The sequence below is a fragment of the Natrix helvetica genome (genome assembly GCF_964273705.1).
Source record: "Natrix helvetica genome assembly, chromosome: 2".
Taxonomy (NCBI): Eukaryota; Metazoa; Chordata; class Lepidosauria; order Squamata; family Natricidae; genus Natrix; species Natrix helvetica.
The window spans coordinates 270,460,950-270,480,552 of record NC_138552.1 but is presented as its reverse complement, the minus strand read 5'-3'; the positions used below and the strand labels follow the sequence as shown (position 1 = coordinate 270,480,552).

Sequence of the window (19,603 nt, the reverse complement as noted above, 5' to 3'; positions counted from 1 at the left end):
CGTTAACAGAATCCGAGTTCCTCCTTGACTTTGCTTGTCAGAAGCTGTCTGGAAAAGTCACACAACCAAAAGAGGCTGCAACAGTTGTAAATGTATGCTGGTTGCCAAGCACCCAAATTTTGATCACAGATGCCACAATGATTGTAGGTGAAAGGAGTTTAGACTTAGACTAACTTTATTGTCACATGCAGTAAAATGAAATTTCATTGCGTACAGCTCTCAAAGGGTCTCCACCTCCAATATATACTACATAAATATACAATATAAAAAGTTGTAAGTCACTTTTTTCAACGCTGTTGTAACTTTGAACGCTATGGTTCAAATAAATGGCTGCAACTTAAGGACTACCTGAACAATTATGCCAAACCAGCAATATCTGTCCAAGTTCTTCATAGATGTGCCAATTATGTTTTTGGAGTGTTAAATTTTAAAAATACCATTTAACATTCTTCGTCTCATTTCTCTTGTGAGATTAAATCAGGAAAAGTATGTTGTACATTAAAACAGGAAAGCATGATGCAGAAAAGTAGATGCTATGATGAAGAAAAATAGAAAAATGCTCAGAAAACCAGATTATTATTATTATTACTTATAAACAGGAATGTCAGGTAAAGTCCTAATAAACTCCAGCACTGAGTAATAGTTGATTCCAGGCTGCATTTAGAATTTTTCTGGTTTGCTCATTTGTAAAGAATTTAAAAAGGCAGGTGTAGATATGACCATACAAAGAGCTACTTATTAAGGCCAATACTACAGGACCTATTTTAACAGGTTTCGCTCTTTTTGGAGCTCATCAGCTGTAGGTAACGGCCTATTTCGCAATATTTTTTGAAAAGAAATTCAAAGACACTGATTTAATCCCAAAAATCTAAATCCATGTGTTCCAATACCAAATCATATTGCAATGTGAGACAAGCATGTTTTCAGGATTTAAGCTAACAATTGTCTTAACAGTTCCCAAGAAAAAATTGCATGTGAGCCTGAAAAAATTGTGCCTGCTTTAAAATTCACTTTAACTTTAATTGGTTCCCTAAAACAGCTCACCTTCCTATTCACACAGAAGCTTTAAAAAAAAGGACTTATTTATTTTTTCGTAAATTCAGGTAGTTCTCAAGTTACTGCCATAATTGGGACTGAAAAGTCTGTTGCTAAGTGATATGGTCGTTAAGTGAGTCATGACATAAATGTGCCTTATTTTACTTTTTTTGTTGCAGTCATTAAGCAACTCTAGCTTCCCCCATTGACTTTGCTTGTTGGAAATCAGCTGAGACAATCACAAATCACAATCATATGACTGCTGGGATAATATGATAGTTGTAAGTATGAGGACCCAGAGGGTGAAAAACGGCTGAAAATGAAAGCCGAAGTCAGCTGGCCAGTGGGCGCATGCGCGCTGGAGCTGACAGGGCAACGCCTTGGGTGCCCTAACAAATGGCTCCGCGTGCCACCTGTGCCATCGATTCGCTATCACGGCTTTAACAGCTTGCAGCTCTATCTGCAAATCACCCAGTAAATTTTGAACTGAATAGCAGAATATGCATTTTGTAAACTAACATTTATAAGACAAATTTAATCTTTAAGAGAACTCAAACCTTGGCTTCAAATTTTGATTTACAATAAGAAAAAGTAGCAACAGATCCTGGTTTGGACAAACTTTGGAGCTTTGATACTATTAAAACTGCACTTCTGTTTTCTTGTCCCAGATAAATACAAATGCATTTGATTTTTTTTAGGTTGTTTATTTGTTTAAAACAGCAAATGATTTAGTCCGTGTAGGATGTATAATCTTAATTACACCTTCTGAGTTTATAGAACCCTAGCTACTGCATGATTAAATTGCTTTTTTAAAATATATTTTACAATACTCTTAAGTACAGTTTGCCATTTATTCTCCTACACAACCTGTAGGTTGAGAATTACACATTAGTTGACTTCATAACTATTCACTGTTATAAAACTGCTACTGTTCAATTTTCTTCCCACAAGTATATAAAAAAGACCAAATTACTCCTATTTCAAACTAATTAACAGTGATGGAAGCTGATAGTTTACTTTCAGATGATATTCACCTATGTATCTTCTCTTGAGAGACAGTTTGGTATAACGGTTAAGGCTAGAAACCAGGAGACTGTGAGTTCTATTCCTGCCTTGGGCATGAAGCCAATTGGGTGACTTTAGGCCAGTCGCTTTCCCCCAGCCCTCAGAAGAGGCAATGGAAAGCATATTGCAGGGACTTGCCCAAGCAGCCTCTGAAAATAGGGCATGATTGAACAGAAGGGGAAAATGCAGTTACTCTTGAGATCTTATAAGTCCTTCTTAGACAAGTACAGTAACTGAATGTAAAGCTGGAACACAACTATTACTTTGTTTTTTGTTCTTGTATAAGAATATGAACTAATTGTTCTTAACTTATTCTACTGCAGGGTTTTTCCAAATAAAGTATTTCCATTACCATTGTCTAACCGAACTAATTTCTGACACTGCTCTGATCTGCAACAACGAAAGAGCTAGACAATTTGTTTTCAAAGAGAATTTCTTCCTTTTTTGGTGTTGTAAAAGCACAGCTACTATCTTCTTCAAATTCAGAAAATACAGCAACCAAACACATCACGTTCTTTGGATATGGCAAGCCATATCAAATTAACAAATCACACAATCAGCAGTTAGATTTTCAATGCCTTGGCAAGGGAATTTGCTGAAAACATCTGTATTCAAGTGTGCACAGTGCCTGTATTTAATTCTAAATCTATTCATGCAGAAATTAATCCTGCTTTTTATCACATCAGTCGACAGCTCAAAGTTATTTCAATACTGTCTATGTACGTGTGGTCATGCACTTTGCCAAAGTAACACCCACAACAATTGGGCGAAAAATTCAAGAGCTACAGATTCCCCACCCCAATTCTGCCTCAGCTCAGAAAGTATTCATTTTGAAAGAGATCAGAAAGAAACAACTTCTGAGCTTATTCACACAGCCTGCTGAAAATGTTATTTTAAAACTGACCAGGCCAAAACTGCCTGTCAGATTATAGTACTTCTGTTTTACCATAGAAAACTGGAAAGGAACTAAAGTATAATCTTCAGAATTGAAGAATACTTTAAAAGACTATTTCAATTTATGTCAAAGCATGATTCTGAATTGTTCAGAAGTCAAAAGCAATAAAAATGCCCTCAATGGTCTTAAATGCAACGTATTTATCTTATTTTCCTCTGACTGACTGAAACCACAACACGACATCCAAAATCTGGAAACAATTATCTTCCTTCAGAAAAGTACACATGTGTTTTAGTGCAAGAGGAAATTGTAATAAACTGCAGCTGAAATAATCAAATTTCCAATTTCTGTCAGACATTCAAAAACTCATTAAAAATCATCTTTCATTTGGACATGCAAGGAATAATCTTATCATTTGCACTTCTTTGAATTTTATTGTCTTTTTTTTTAATCAGTTACTTAAATTATTGGCCTGGAGATGATATTCTACCTTACAATAGAAACGGAACTCTACTCTTCCTAAAATCATGTTCTTAGACATCCCTCCTACGTGTTCTTGTTCCATTTTCAACTGCATCATATTTAAAAAGTAAATGCCACCGACAAGAATCTTAATTGAGCAATGTGACTTATTACTAAGAAAGATCCTTCAAAGTACCAATAGCATTTATGTCACAGCTATATTAAAGAAATCTAGTTGCTGATGTTGCCATGCGGAAAAATAAAATCTGAAACTACAAAACTGAAGTAGAGTGGCAAGAAAAGACATAAGAAACATAAACACAGGAAAACTCCACACTATCTATATATATAAAAACTGTGTGTGTGTGTGTGTGTGTGTGTGTGTGTGTGTGTGTGTGTGTGTTCCAGCATAATTCTGGAACGCCTCAAGCAATTTCAACCAAACTTGTTACACAGATGACTTACTCTCTGGAAACAAATACTATGGGGGTAAGACACCCCTGTTAAGATACAGCCTGTTGTGCCTTAAAATGACTTGTACTGTTCTGCCATAAAATGGCTTCTACTGTACAGCGCAGTGCAGTTGTCATGGTAACAGCTTCACAGAACTCCACAAGGGGGCTCCGTCTGGTTAGGGGGAAATTCAACATTCGAAATTATGTTTGGTCCGCTAGTTAAAGATAAAATTCATCAACCACACATTAACAAACATTGAAATAAACTGGAATTGGACAGGGTTTTTCTCCTAGTTATTAATTAGGAACATGAAAACAAAGAAGTGGTTTTGTGTTTGAGAGTTAGGAAGAAGGCAGAGACAGTCCTTGGACATACTTCTGTCAATAACTGTGTATCAATAAGACATTGTAAGCAAGCATTTACAGGCAGCCCCCAACTTATGACCAATTGCTTAGCAAACAAAATTACAAGAGTTCTCTCAAAGCTACTTATAATCTGGATTTGAAGTTCAAATGGCCTGCAGTCATACAATCACATTTGGACACTCAGCAAGCAGCCCCCTTTACAACCATTTGCAGCATCCCATGGTTGAAAACACAATTTACCTTATTTTGCTAGAAAGTGATGTTTACAGAATAACAAAGTCAGAAGGAACCTTGGAGGTCTTCTAATCCAACCTCTCTCAAGCAGGAAACCCTATACCATTTCAGACCAATCGCTTCTTAAAAACCTCCAGTATTGCAGCACTCACAACTTCTAGAGCAAGTCATTCCACTGATTAATTGTTGTCAGAAAAATTTCTCCGTAGTTAAAGGTTAGTTTTGTCCTTGATTAGTCTCCAACCATTGCTTCTTGTCCTACCCTCAGGTGCCTTGGAGAATAGTTTGACTCCCTCTTCTTTGTGGCAACCCCTGAGATATTGGAACACTGCTATCATCTCTCCCCTAGTCCTTCTTTTCATTAAACTAGACATACCCAATTGCTGCAATGGTGCTTTGTATGTTTTAGCCTCCAGTCCCCTAATCATCCTGGTTGCTCTTTGCACTCTTTCTAGAGTCTCAACCTCTTGTTTTATATCATGGTGAGCAAAACTGGATGCAATATTCCAAATGTGGTCTTACCACGGCATTACTTCTGGGTTCCAAAAATTATGCTCATTGCAGAGAATGGATTTGCTTAACAACCAGAGCATTTACAATAATACAATACAATAGTAGAGTTGGAAGGGACCTTGGAGGTCTTCTAGTCCAACCCCCTGCCTAGGCAGGAAACCCTATACCGTTTCAGACAAATAGCTATCCAACATCTTCTTAAAGACTTCCAGTGTTGGGGCATTCACAACTTCTGGAGGCAAGCTGTTCCACTGATTAATTGTTCTCACTGTCAGGAAATTTCTCCTCAGTTCTAAGTTGCTTCTCTCCTTGATTAGTTTCCACCCATTGCTTCTTGTTCTACCCTCAGGTGCTTTGGAGAATAGTTTGACTCCCTCTTCTTTGTGGCAACCTCTGAGATATTGGAATAATGCTATCATGTCTCCCCTAGTCCTTCTTTCTCTTAAGCTAAACATACCCAGTTCCTGCAACCGTTCTTCATATGTTTTAGTCTCCAGTCCCCTAATCATCTTTGTTGCTCTTCTCTGCACTCTTTCTAGAGTCTCCACATCTTTTTTACATCGTGGCGACCAGAACTGAATGCAGTATTCCAAGTGTGGCCTTACCAAGGCATTATAAAGTGGTATTAACACTTCACGTGATCTTGATTCTATCCCTCTGTTGATGCAGCCTAGAACTGTGTTGGCTTTTTTGGCAGCTGCTGCACACTGCTGGCTCATATTTAAATGGTTGTCCACTAGGACTCCAAGATCCCTTTCACAGTTACTACTACTGAGTAAGGTATCACCTATACTGTACCTGTGCATTCCGTTTTTGTTGCCTAAATGTAGAACCTTACTCTTTTCACCATTGAATTTCATTTTATTAGATAGTGCCCAATGTTCAAGTTTGTCAAGATCCTTCTGTATCTTAAGCCTATCTTCTGGAGTGTTGGCTATTCCTGCCAGCTTGGTATCATCTGCAAATTTGATGAGTTCCCCATTTATTCCCTCATCCAAATCATTGATGAAGATGTTGAAGAGTACTGGGCCTAAAACAGAGCCTTGGGGTACTCCACTGCATACTTCCCTCCATGTAGATGCAGTTCCATTGAGAACTACACGTTGAGTGCGGTTGGTCAGCCAGTTACCAATCCATCTGGTGGTGATGCTGTCTAACCCACATTCTTCTACTTTATCTAGTAGTAGGTTATGGTCTACCTTATCAAAAGCCTTACTGAAGTCCAAGTAAACTATTTGCTTAACTATTGTGCTGATTCACTTAGTGAACTGATGCAAAAAGGTCATGAAATCAGGTGTGGTCATGAGGCGACCTACTTAAAAACTGGCACGACTTAGTTCTATAATTCTAGATTCAATTCAGGTTTTAAGTCAAGGATACAAGGTAATGTAATGGTTCCCCACTGTGCCGGTCATTGATGCAGAAAAAGATGAAGCTGGTGACCTGAAATCACAAAATATGCAAGCAAGGTAATATGTTTGTGGTTGGAACCACCCTTAGAACGACTAGTAGTTTAGTACACAACAAAGGAACTAAGGAATATGCCACATACTACTATTTGGTATGGTAGCAGTGAAGGCTTTGAAAAAGATATTATGATTCAATGATGTGTCTGTATCTGTGGAGCTCAGAATTGTGTAAGTAGTGGTTTTTCCTGAGACATGCCATGGAAGTGAAAGCTGGACTTCAAACAAGGATAGAAGAGTATTGATGCTTTGGAATATTTGTCTTAAAAGATTCCTGAGAATACCACAGATAGCTAAGAAAACAAATTAATAATAGAACAAATCAATCCATACTCAAGGTACAAATGGAAAGACTCAAAATTACCATATTTTGGATACATTATGCAAAAATCCAGCTCCCTTGAGAAGTCCTTAATCCTGAGAAGGATGGAAAGAGAAGACGAGTTTGACGAGCAAGGTGGATGGGGTCAACTACAGTAGTAATGGATACATTGGATGACCTGAAGGGCCAGAAAGGTTCTGGAGAAAGTCTACGTAATCATTAAGACCCAACATCAACTTGATGGCACCTAAATAACCAATCAATCAAGTTTGCTTTGTAATAAACCTTTTCATGCATGTCTGAATTTAAAGAGCTCCTGGTTTCAATTGTGCATATTAATTTCTTTGTAATTCTGAAGAATACATTTAGTTGTTAATATGGTCATTGTGTACTAAATCTGTTAGGGAAACATGAAATTTTGTTCCCAAGATATATTTATTTATTTATTTATTTATTATTCGTATTTATAGACCGCCCCCTCTCCCGAAAGGGACTCGGGGCGGTGTACAGTCACTAAAATGCGTTATAAAATACATACATAAAACAGTTAAATAATTGAATACGTAGGTGGAGGAGGTTGCAAGACTGTATATAGAATAATAAATATAGTACATTAAAAACTCTAATAACCCAGGAGTTAAAATATTACCCAAAATTACCCATTAAAATATATCCACCGGGAGGTAAAAACTAAGAATGTGCCAGGCCAGCTAATCGAAACAGGTGGGTCTTTAATTTTTGACGGAAGGAACGGAAGTCAGTGGTAGTTCTAATGTCGGGGGGGAGGTCATTCCAGAGGGTTGGGCCCATCACAGAGAAGGTCCTACCCCTAGGCGTCACCCGCTGGCACTGCCTAGTGGACGGCACCAGTAGTAGTCCCTCCCTGTGAGAGCGGATTGGTCGTAGGGATGTGTGCGGGAGGATACGATCCCGCAGGTAACTGGGTCCTGTGCCATGGAGCGCTTTAAAGATGGTAATCAATACCTTGAAACGCACCCGAAAAACCACAGGTAGCCAGTGCAGCTCGCGCAGGAGAGGTGTCACATGGGAGTATCTTGAGCTCCCCATAATCACCCGCGCGGCTGCGTTCTGGACTAGCTGTAGTCTTCGGATGCGTCCCAAGGGAAGCCCCATGTAGAGGGCATTGCAGTAGTCCAGGCGAGACGTCACCAGCGCATGAGTGACCGTGCGTAGGGCATCCCGGTCCAGTAGGGGGCACAATTGACGCACCAGGCGAACCTGGTGGAACGCCCCCCTTGCCACGGCTGCCACATGGTCATCCATAGACAGCCGGGCATCTAGGAGGACGCCCAAATTGCGCGCCCGCTCCACAGGGGGGAGTTGTTCACCCCCTATGGCCAGCGATGGAGTTAGCTGGCTGAACCGGGGTGCCGGTAGCCACAGCCACTCAGTCTTGGAGGGGTTGAGTTTGAGTCTGTTGTCCCCCATCCAGACCCCGACGGCTTCCAAACACCGGGACATCACGTTGACAGCCTCGTTGGGGTGGTTTGGGGTTGAGATGTACAGCTGCGTATCATCAGCGTACAGATGGTATTCAACCCCAAAACCACGGATGATCTCCCCCAGCGGCTTCACATATGCGTTGAACAGGAGGGGCGAGAGGACCGACCCCTGCGGCACCCCACAAGAGAGTGGCCTCAGGGTCGACCTCTGCCCCCCTGTCAACACACATTGCGTCCGGTCAGAGAGGTAGGAGCCGAACCACCGTAGAACGGTGTCTCCGACTCCCATCCCCCCCAGCTGGCGCAATAGGATACCATGGTCGATGGTATCAAAAGCCGCTGAGAGGTCTAATAGGACCAGGATAGAGGAACAACCTCTATCTCTGGCCCTCCAGAGATCATCAACCAACGCGACCAAGGCTGTCTCCGTGCTGTGCCCGGGTCGGAAACTGGACTGGCGTGAGTCTAGATATTCGGATTCGTCGAGGTGTCGCGGAAATTGCTGCGCCACCACATTCTCAACAACCTTCGCCAAAAAGGGAAGGTTGGAGACTGGACGGTAATTAGCTAGTTCCGTTGGGTCCAGTGAAGGCTTCTTGAGCAGGGGCCTCACCACCGCCTCTTTCAAGGCGGTTGGCAAGGATCCCTCACCCAACGAAGCGTTCACCAGGCCCAGAAGCCAGCCTCGTGTCGTCTCCCAGGATGCCAGTACCAGCCAGGAGGGACACGGGTCCATTGAACATGTGGTGGGTCGCAGCCGTCCACGTAACCTGTCCAAATCCTCGGGGGCAACAGAGTCAAACTCCTCCCAGAGTGGTCTCACAAGACTCGCTGTTGACGGCTTGTCCGGTCCACTGAAGGGGGCCCATCCGCTCCGGATCTGAGCGACTTTGTCCTGCAGATATTCCCCAAACTCCTCTGCTCTTCCCTGCAGGGGTGCCCCCCGCGTCCTCTGTGATAGGAGGGAGCGGGTCACCCGAAACAGGGCGGCAGGGCGGTTATCGGCGGACGCAATAAGGGCGGCACAATGTCTACATTTGGCCGCCCTTAATGCCACAAGGTAAGTCCGCAAGTAGGCTCTTACCTGTGCTCGATCAGATTCAGAGCGTGAGGACCTCCACCTGCTCTTTACATACAATATATGTAAATGGAAAAACTGGTGGGGAGGGGTACACAATTTAAAAAGACCTCTTGAATATTGTTTTTCAGAACCAGTAAAATTCTTAAAGAGTTCAACCCTCCAGAGACTAGGGCTTATATTGCATTAAAAGTTATGGTTTAATTAAACAAGATTTGTTGAATAAGCTATATTTGGATTATTGCAAGGCATAAATCATGCTTTATAAACACAACAGTCACATTCACACATTATATTGACTCTAGGGCAAATAATCTGCTTTATGGTTTCATGTAATATATGAACACAAAAAGGCTGAGGATTATTTTGTATACTGAAGATTCAACAATATTGTTGAATGAGGAGAGGCAAATATCACTGGCAGTCAGCTACATGCTTCACCTCCAGTATTGTTCTTCCTATGAGATGCATAGCCCAAGATATACTGCATTCTTTACAAATTTCATGACTGTTGTTCCAAGAAAAGATTTTGCATTCCACTGAGAACTCTAAAACAAGGGCATCAAAAATCTATGCCACAGAAAAACCTGGTACTGGGTCGGGTTCATTTATTTTATAATAGTCTACTTTAGCACACTTTTTTTAATGAACAGTTGTGAGAGACACTAGATGCTAGCGGAATTCAGCAAACGTTTTCTGCATTTTTTATTACTGTTATGAAGATACGTAAATTGTACTTTTTTAGGAAGCAGGAGCCCCTGCTTCCCAATTCCAAACAATTAATAATTTTGGAATAATGATATCTGTTTATTATAAATACTGTAATGCTAAATATGTGGAGAGTGCATATATCCTAATCTAATAACATATCCCAGCTTTTCCAAAACTCCTTTTGCATGAAAAAAAATTGGATAAACTTGATGTAGACATTTTAGAATTGGTTACTGAACAAAATTTGCTGGAATAATTACAAATAATTTATAGTCTGGATCCCATCAAAAAATGATGAGGGGTGGGTGGGTTAGTTTGTGTGCTGTGACCAACTAAGAGTAAAGGACCTAACTAAAGGTCTCCTTCACTTCTTAGGCATTGCAATTTGAACTGCCTTTCAATTGCAGTCACTATTACACTTAAATATGTTGCCTGAGTAATATTAAAGAGACATTTACTGAATAAAAATCATAATGATCCTTTTTAAATAATAGTGATAGGTGATATCAGTTTATAGATACCTATAAACTATTATATAAGTATTACAAATTGATTATATATTTTACTTGCTTATACTTGCTTCCAAGCTTATTCGAATGAATATAAGAAGCAATCATCTTTGATTGTCTAGTACCATACTATTTTATATCCATCTGGCCTTGAAGTCTTGTTTTCATTTTCTTTAGATTCTATCAAGAGTATTAGCATTGGCTAAAAATACTCTTCTTTACTCTTGGGAAAACCTCACATTTGTAAATTATGAACCAAGCAGTTTATTGTTTCCTACCCTTGAGGTAGTAAGCCATTATTGTGCAGTTTAGATTTAGAATAAAATGTCTGAAAAAAATGAACTACGGGTCTTTGTGTCTTTTAAAATATCCCTTAGGGTTCCTGACTCTTGCAATGATCTATTTTTCGTTTAGACTAACAGGCTAGTAATTCTTCTGATGTCTTTCTCTCTCGATTCCTAATAGGGTTATAGTGCAAGCGGAAAAAAAAATCAATCAGCTTTGCAGGCAAAATGTTGATGTGATATCGAAGTTGTTGCGAAACTGAAAGCTACGGTTACACAATGATATTCAGCCGCCCTTTTAAATTATAGTTCAATATTTTGTATTTGCCAACCCTGCTAGAAAAAGTACATGGGATTACAGGTAGTCTTCAACTTACAACTACAACTGAGTCCAACATTTTTGTTGTTAAGTGAGACATTTGTTAAGTGAGTTTTGCCCAATTTTATGACTTTTCTTGGCACAGTTGTTAATTGCAACAATCATTGCAATTTTTTAGGTTAGTAACACATTGTTAAATGAAACTGGCTTCGCCATTGATTTTGCTTGTCAGGTTTGCAGAAGATGGTCACATGACCCTGGGACACTGCAACCATCATGAATATGAATCGGTTGCCAAGCATCTGAATATTGATCACATGACCATCGGGATATTTTAATGGCTGTAAGTGTGAAAAACAATCATAAATCACTTTTTCCGATGCAATTGTAGCTTCGAATGGTCACTAAACAAACCGTGGAGGACTACATGTATTATTCCTTAAATGTACATTTCCACAAATTCCTGAAGAAGCATTTTTACTGATTTTAGAAATCGATATTTATGAATTTCTATTCCTATCATTTACATAAACTGAACTCCATAGCAATAAACTTCCATTTATTTAAGACATTTGCTAGTAATTGAGCCACAATCAGTAATAGGTTATGTCACAAGAAGGCATGCTTTATTCCATTTAGGGTGAGATTGCATTTGATTGTCATGGTCACACTGGACGAGTCCAAGCAGTTATCTAGATCAAGTTTTCAGAAGTAGTTTGCCATTTCCTTCTTCCTACAGCTGAGATTAACTGACCCAAGGTTACCCAGTTGGATTTCATGCCTAAGGTTTCTAAGGACTAAATTTCCTGCCTAGGCAGGGGGTTGGACTAGAAGACCTCCAAGGCTCCTTACCAACTCTGCTATGCTATGTTATGCTACGCTATTCTATTCTAAATCTCAAATTTCCACATTATGTTGGAGATCAACCATCCCAGACCTGAGGAGGACTCAAGCAGGGAATTAGTCTGGTTGTGTAAACACAAAAGAGCAAGGTCTCACTCCTGTCCTCATTTCCATGCCTGTGAGCCTAATCTAGTCTTTCCCAGGTAAAAGCTGCCAATCTGGGGAGATTCCTGTGGAATAGGCACAAAACAATAAAGTAGCAAATTTGAACTCTACATGTATGGATCTAGTTGTTTCTGCCCATGTCACACTCTCAGTCCACTATCTTAATCACTAGACTAAACTGGCTCTCTTAATTAGATTACTATTTATTATGATTATTACAGTATAGTACATTAAAGTTATATTAGGTTATTAAAGTAATATTAGTTAATAATTAATATGGAAGCTGGCATGATGCACTACTGATGAAAATTATAGACATGTTTCATCCATTTCTCTTCAGGACCAAGAGTGAAATAACAACATAGTAACAAGACAGGCTGTATTTCTGATTAATGAGATCAATAAAATTACATATTTACTCTGCATTCAACTTCTTTATTACCTACTTTCTGGAGTATTTGTGAGCTTGATGTACACTGACAAAACTTAGTACAAACAGCCTTCAGTAAACAAGGCTTACTCATAGTAGATTAAAGCTTCACTGATTTTTAAGAATTCATGACTCTTGTATCTCCTCAACAGTTAGAATGCAGTGGATGAGACATATTGCTCTCATATCTAATTTGGAGGACTCTTAACAATAACTGGCTAGCCACTATGGAAAAAAGGACACTGCACTAGATAAACACTGCTTCAGTTATTTTTATGATTCAGTTGTGATGCTCAGAGTAGGCTTTGCAAATTTAAATCAGGAGTAGTAGTTAGTTCTTTGCTTTTCTTTCTTGTTGGCTGCTACTGCAGTAAATTGAATGACTACTTCTGCAGTAAATTGCAGAAAGTATACACGGAATATCTAACATTTCTGCATGATGTCAGAACTTAAGCAATTAGTTTTCATTCCACATTTCATATGTTTAAGACTCTGAATCTAAATTAGGCTAATTACAGCTTCTCCAAGAGTCCCATTCATCTACAACTTCAGATCTCAGTTGCTCTTATTCTCTGTGAGAATTTGTGGTAAGCAGACACTGCTGAACCACAACTCATATAGGCATTGGCTATAAACTGCAATGAGGAAAAGCTGATGAAACAGGCATTGGGACATCACAAGGCAAACTCTGGCCAATATTATTTGCATTGTGGAATTAGGAACAAGTACAAACTCTGGGTTTGCACCACGACATTGTGATGCGCCTTTTGTCACTTACCCATCTTGCTCCCAATGGATGCTTATGTTTCTAGCAAGCACAAGCTCAATCATATCAAAGTCAAATCAATAGTAAAGGATGCAAAATTCAGTAAATCTTGGAAAGTCACATTTCCTACTCTTTTATAAGCCTTCTTGGTTGTGAGTGGGTGTTGGATTTAAAAGTATAAAACATAGGGCAAAGTAAACAGTGATATATTCAAGTATATAGTCCCTTTGGGGAGAGGGGGCGGTATAAAAATCTAAATAAAAGTAAAGTAAGTAAAGTAAAAAGTGTCTAAAATTGTGATTCTTGTTCTCAGCAAACGAAAGCAGTGGGAATTTATAGGGGTCCGAAGATATGCTGCAAACAAATAACTTAAAAGTTCTTTCCTATGGGTTGCTATTGCGTGGGAGACAGCCATGGGCAATTCTACTCTTGACCTTTCAACATAAAAGGCACCATTCTTCCCACTCTTTGTAATCCAAACCATTCTAAAGCTGCAAGCAATATTTCTCATTTGACTTACTGAACTTATCCTCCGTAGAATTCAAACATTTCTTTAGAAGTGGGTATCCTGTCTTAGATATTCACACCTGCCCCACTTCTACAGTATTTGCAGTCAGTATCCTCTTTAGAAGCTTCAGTGCTTCTGAAGTTTATATTGCAAAACAGGAGGGTCAGCATACTAAGTAGAATACCAAAACCGTTAAGAGTTACCAGTTCCAACATTGTTTCTGAACTCAAGGGGTAGAAAGTGCCATACATTTCCTCAAGCTTATAAAAAAACCACCACAATCCCGTGGTGTGTGTGTGTGTATTAAAAAAAAACAGCCTCTCTGTATGTAACTATCAACTGTGGTTGAAATAAGGACGCAGGCAACTCAGTCAGTCACTTCAGGATAATTTTTTATTATCTGAAGTAGGAAAGCAGTTAATTCATGGGTGTTCAATGTTTTGCTTGCCTGGGCCATAAAGAAAGGCCATAAAGGAATTGTCTTGGGCTGAATATGAATATATAATATAGTTAATGCATATAAATAACAAACCTCTACAGTATCTATTGTACTATATTGTATTGCATTATATTGGGTGGGCCCATCGCTCACAGGAATGTGACTGAATCTAATGTTAGTCAAAGTTGGAACCACATTTACTATTTTATTTAATAACTGTATTTAATATTCTATACTATATGTGCTCTTATGCATGTATGCATATCTGCAGTGATGTAAAAAATAATTAAAACAAAACAATGTTAACAATGAAAAAATTAACAGAACATACATACATACATACATACATACATACATACATACATGTGTGTGTGTTGTATTTGTGCTGATAAATAAATAAAGGGAGACTAGTATAGATCCATTTCAAGCTATTTAGCTCTCATCAGCTAGCCATACCCTTACTGGGATTCGAACCTTTGGGTATACCAGGCGTTGTAACACACATACATACATACATACATACATACATACATACATATTCAACTTTTCCCAACATTCCACCTTTTCCTCTGCATTCTAAATAACTTTTAGAATGGTTCATCATTTTTCAAGGACATGAACAAAGGCAACCAAAAGTTCACAAGATGTATTTCAATACAACTTCCAACACCGTCTTTCAAATAATTTCCCCTAGTTAGTATAGATACGGACGCATTTTTTAAAAACAGTCAAATAAAAAAGACGTGTAAAGATATAAAAGATTTCAATTTCAATAATAAGTTCAAACTTCCAAGAGTCTGATCAATACTACCCTTAAAAGCAAGTCTTGCCTATCACTGACAGGAGATGCATGCTCCTTCTCATACCATGTAATTTACAAACATATTATCTGTGCCTTTTTGGACTACTGTACTACAATTTTCCTCTAGATTACAAAATTACCTGTATCGGTGAAATAATAAGTTTGAATAATAAGGTGAACGCTTAAGAAAAACCGTATAGATTATTCAGAACTAATGCAAAACAAGGACTATTTCAAACATTACACATTCCTATTAAAGATTGTTGTTTTGTATATAAAATAAAACATTTCACACAAATATCCCTATGAATGACAGTTATTTGTGTACGTGTGTGTGTATAAATACAGGTTACAGGCATTTCTTAAAACTTTCTAGCAAATAGTAAATAACACGTTATGTAAAAGGAAGATGTGTCAGGACACAAGTGCATAAAAGTGGGATTTGCATCGTGATGTTACTATGCAGATATCTAATTTTGGTTTGCTGTGGATGCCTGTGCTAGAAAGACCCATGCTAAAACGCCCACTCATTCACAAAGTTTGTTTTCATGACTTTCAGGCAGTCAGTCTCTTTAGATCAATCTATCTTTTAGGCTTATATGATGTTGATATTTTATGATGTTGATATCCCCTTGTGTAAGCTGCCTTGTGCTTTCACTAAAAGGGGGAAAAAACATGCAAAAAAGATATTAATACAAACAAAAATAACAATAAAATATCCCAAAACAGCTCTGAACATAGGTAAAACAAAGGTCATTTTTCTAGCCAAGAAAACGATCCTCAAGTAAGTAGTTATTCAGAATTATAACCTCTACATCCGTGATGGAGAACCTATGGCACATGTGCCAGAGGTGGTACACAGAGCCCTCTCTGTGGGCACGTGTGCCATCACTAGCTGCTCTTCTGGCGCACACATATGCACTGGTCAGTTGGTCTTCGTGCGTGCTGAAGCGCTGGAAACCCAAAGACCAGTTGGCCGGCACTCGCATGCGCACTGTCCAGCTGGTTTTGCACAAGCATGTGTTCTGGTTTGGTTACTCGGTGTTGAAAAGGTTTGCTATCACTGCTCTACATGATATTAGATAAATGCATTGAACACCTAGTTCCAACAAGTAGAACCTTAACCAGTAAAACTCTAGAAATCTTATGCCATTTTAGGTTTTTGACTCAACACTACCAGCCTTCTACTCCCACTTATCATACAGGGCAGCAATCAAAATGTTTTTTGACCAAACGTCTTTGATTCTCCATCTATCATTAAGCCATCACTTTCTTTGTTCCATTCCCTTTTTTAAAAAAATGAACATCTTCTTGTCCATCCTTCCTAGCATACCTCTTAGGAGTTTCATAAAGTCCTCCCACTCTTGCTCTTTTCTGGCCTTCACCTTAGTTCCCCTTCAATTCCTCTCTTTCAGTCTACTGCTGACTCCACATCTTTCCTTTCTTCTTCTTGTTATCAGATCTCCTCTTTTTAAAGTCTCAGAATCTCACCTTAATCAACTGGTCTTTCCTTGTCCAGAGATAATCAGTCTTTTCTTTAAAAAAAAGTCTTGGCTATAAACTATCCTGCCCCCCGAGCAATTCAATATTCTAGACAAATTGCAGCATATGTATGAAAAGCTTCAATAGCACAACACACAACACATAGCTATTGTGTAATCTGTAAGTCCTTCAGATAGCTTTACTAACTGCTTAGTTCAGTGAATCTAGATCTTATTTTTCACAATTAAGAAGTGGTAAAATCAGTTCTCATCTTTTGATTCTATTTCTTGAATTTTCTATCAATATTTTGGTTTTTAGAGCAATTCAAATATTATACAGCTATCTTACAATTAGGTTTTAAAAATTATTTAAAAATTGAAAATAGCACAACACATTCAAATATATATACTCAAATAAGAACTAAATTCATTAACCCAAAACAAAGTGTTGATAGTAAGAACTATTTAAAATAAGAAATAATAAGAAAACTGGGCACATGCAATATTGCATGTGGCCATTTCCATTTTGTAGCTACTATATTAGCAAAATGGTGATCTTAATTGTTCTTGCCAACTTCATTGGTCTATTTAGCAGATATGTAAGTAAGATCTTCATTGTGGCCCTTAGGCCTAGGGACCTAGGCCATTTAGTATACGTATAAGCAGTGTTTCAAATAATTGTCCTTTCAAGTTATGCTTTTCAAGGCCATGCTCCAATTACAAAAAGATGAAAATAAAAACTCCCTTATTTACAGATACTGTCCACTTTATTCCTAAATGGAAAGCTTTTCCTAAAGGCAAAAGTAATAAGCCATGTATTGTGCTGTCCATCAGCAACTGGTGCTGATTTACCCAAGTAATAACCAAGGAGTATGGCTCAGGCACAGTTTTGCCCTACAGTTGACTTCCATTTTGCAGCTCAAACTGGAGTTCCTGCCAACAAAAAATAATCATGCAAGATGGATGTCTTTTAGATAATATAATCCCCAGCAGAGCTTCTTCATGTGATAAATTCCCTCTCAGCAAAGGTATGATGATCAACCTTCTTTTTTCCTCACAGACCAGGCCATGGCATTTCGGCTGTGCCAAATGAAACCCAGGCATTTTAATATCTTATGCACTTGCCTTGCGCCTCTTGAGATTCGTTGTTTTTCCAATAGCCATCTAATTAAAAGTTATTTTATTAGTTACCTTGTAATAAAGAAACATCTTGCCTTTCTTGGATTGTTACCCCAGAGAATGAACAGGAGAGATGTACTGTTTACATTATTTCTGTTTCAATCTAGTAATTATCCCTCAAGGCTTAGGAATAATAAAAAGCAGCATTAGAGACATTTTTAGTTTGACAAGTTTTAACTGTCATATACAGGCTAAGCTACACATTGCAGGATGTTAAATTATGGGATGGTTTCTTTTGTTCTAATTGTGTGTGTTCTGTGAAATGCACTCCTGTGCTTTTTAACCATGATTTATCATTTAACAAGTTAAATAAGCCCATCATAATATGGTTTAATCAGTAAACCATTATTAAAGAAATCACTACTTAACAAAATGTGTTAACCCATACAGGCCTATAATCTCAACACTACAATTCCATAGAAGATTCCCTCTCCCATTTGGACATTACAACTACCATGGGTATGGCCAAGAGAGGCCAAACACATCTCTAACAGATTTAAAAATGATGTGAAATGGCTCCCAAAAAGTTATTGAATGAAAGCAGGGCTTAAAATGGACTAGATGACCTACATGATCCCTTCCAACTCTTGTTATTTCTGTTAAAACGCAGAGCTCCACTACACGGATTTTTAAAGAAGTGCTAATGGTCACTTGAAGACGGACCTCAAAAGGCTGTTGTAAGCTTGAATAAGATCACGAGCATAAAAATATACAGCACACATACGGAATCCACATATATTCTTGCGTTCAGAAGTTGATTTCTCCAGGAGAAAGGAACTCCAGCCCAAGGAATTATTCCGGTCCTTTTCTTTTGCAGACCGGGTTGGAGAGCTGCTGCTACTGCTGCAGCGAGAATACCTGCACTATGGCCAAACTGAGCATATGCGCGCCCATAGAGCATGGCTTGGCCCCCGCAAACATACGCGGGGTTGACGCTGCAGGCGACCACCCGCTCCGGGGAATTCGCTAAAGCCACCCAGGGGCGCAAGACCCCCTCACCCAGCCCTCAAATTTCAGATCGAGCTTCGGAGGATCCCCTGCGAAGAGGCGAATAAACCGGCCCTTTCCCTCCCCGGCCGGATCTCCCGGGGCCCCTCCCGCGCCGATCCCGGGCACTTACTTTTCCACCGGGCCCTCTTCTCCGCGGGAGGGCGGAGGGAACGGCTGACCGAGCCAACCAACCAACCTATCCTGCCTACCTTCCTCCGCCTCCGCGCGCGCGCCTCAACCCCGCCGCTCTTCTCCGTCCCAACAGGAGCTCCGTTCGCAGCCGCCGACAATCTAAGCCAACCCAATTCAGCTCTCGATGCGGAGGACCTGCCTCTTTTCAACCTGTCCAATCCCGACAGCGATTGCCGTAGGGAGGGGAATGACAAAAGGGGAGGGTAAGTGAGCAACCAACCCGAGGGAACATCTCAGCCTTCTGGAACTTAGCCAAGAGTTTCACCAATAAGAAAAAAAAGAGAAGCAGCCTCAAAAGTCCCGCCCTCCCAGCATTGACCACTTGATAGCTAAACCAATCCGAAGCCAGAGAAGGAAAACGCGTTCAATCCCCCCCCCCTTTCAGCCGCACAATGTCCCACGGGCAGGAATTGGCGCATGCGTACGTGCATCTACCCAATAGCCTATTTTATTCTTGCGCGCATCACGACTTTTCAGTCGCGCGCGTCAACTATTGCTCGTGCGCTACCCGGTCCTCTTTTTTTTTCGCCCGGGCGTACGCAATCTCCGTGCGTTGCTATGGTGACGAAGAAGCTTGCGCCTGCGGCCTTCTGAGCTTCCTCTCTTGTCCGAGTGGCTTATTTAATTTAGT

The 19,603-nt window shown here is 39.6% G+C and overlaps 1 protein-coding gene across 9 annotated transcripts in view; it reads right to left on the bottom strand.

Annotated features, from left to right (window-relative positions):
* DTNB (dystrobrevin beta) overlaps positions 1-19,155 on the bottom strand; it is a 130,761-nt gene extending 111,606 nt beyond the window's left edge. For 4 of the 9 annotated variants that reach the window (XR_014174472.1, XR_014174473.1, XM_081942367.1 and 1 more), the window contains exon 1: positions 18,990-19,154. The gene's annotated coding sequence lies outside the window, so the exon portion shown is untranslated. Of the gene's footprint in view, positions 1-18,910 lie in introns of all 9 variants that reach the window. The other 5 variants (XM_081942369.1, XM_081942365.1, XM_081942366.1 and 2 more) reach the window with 5 other exon arrangements.
* Between the last annotated feature and the right edge of the window lie 448 nt (positions 19,156-19,603).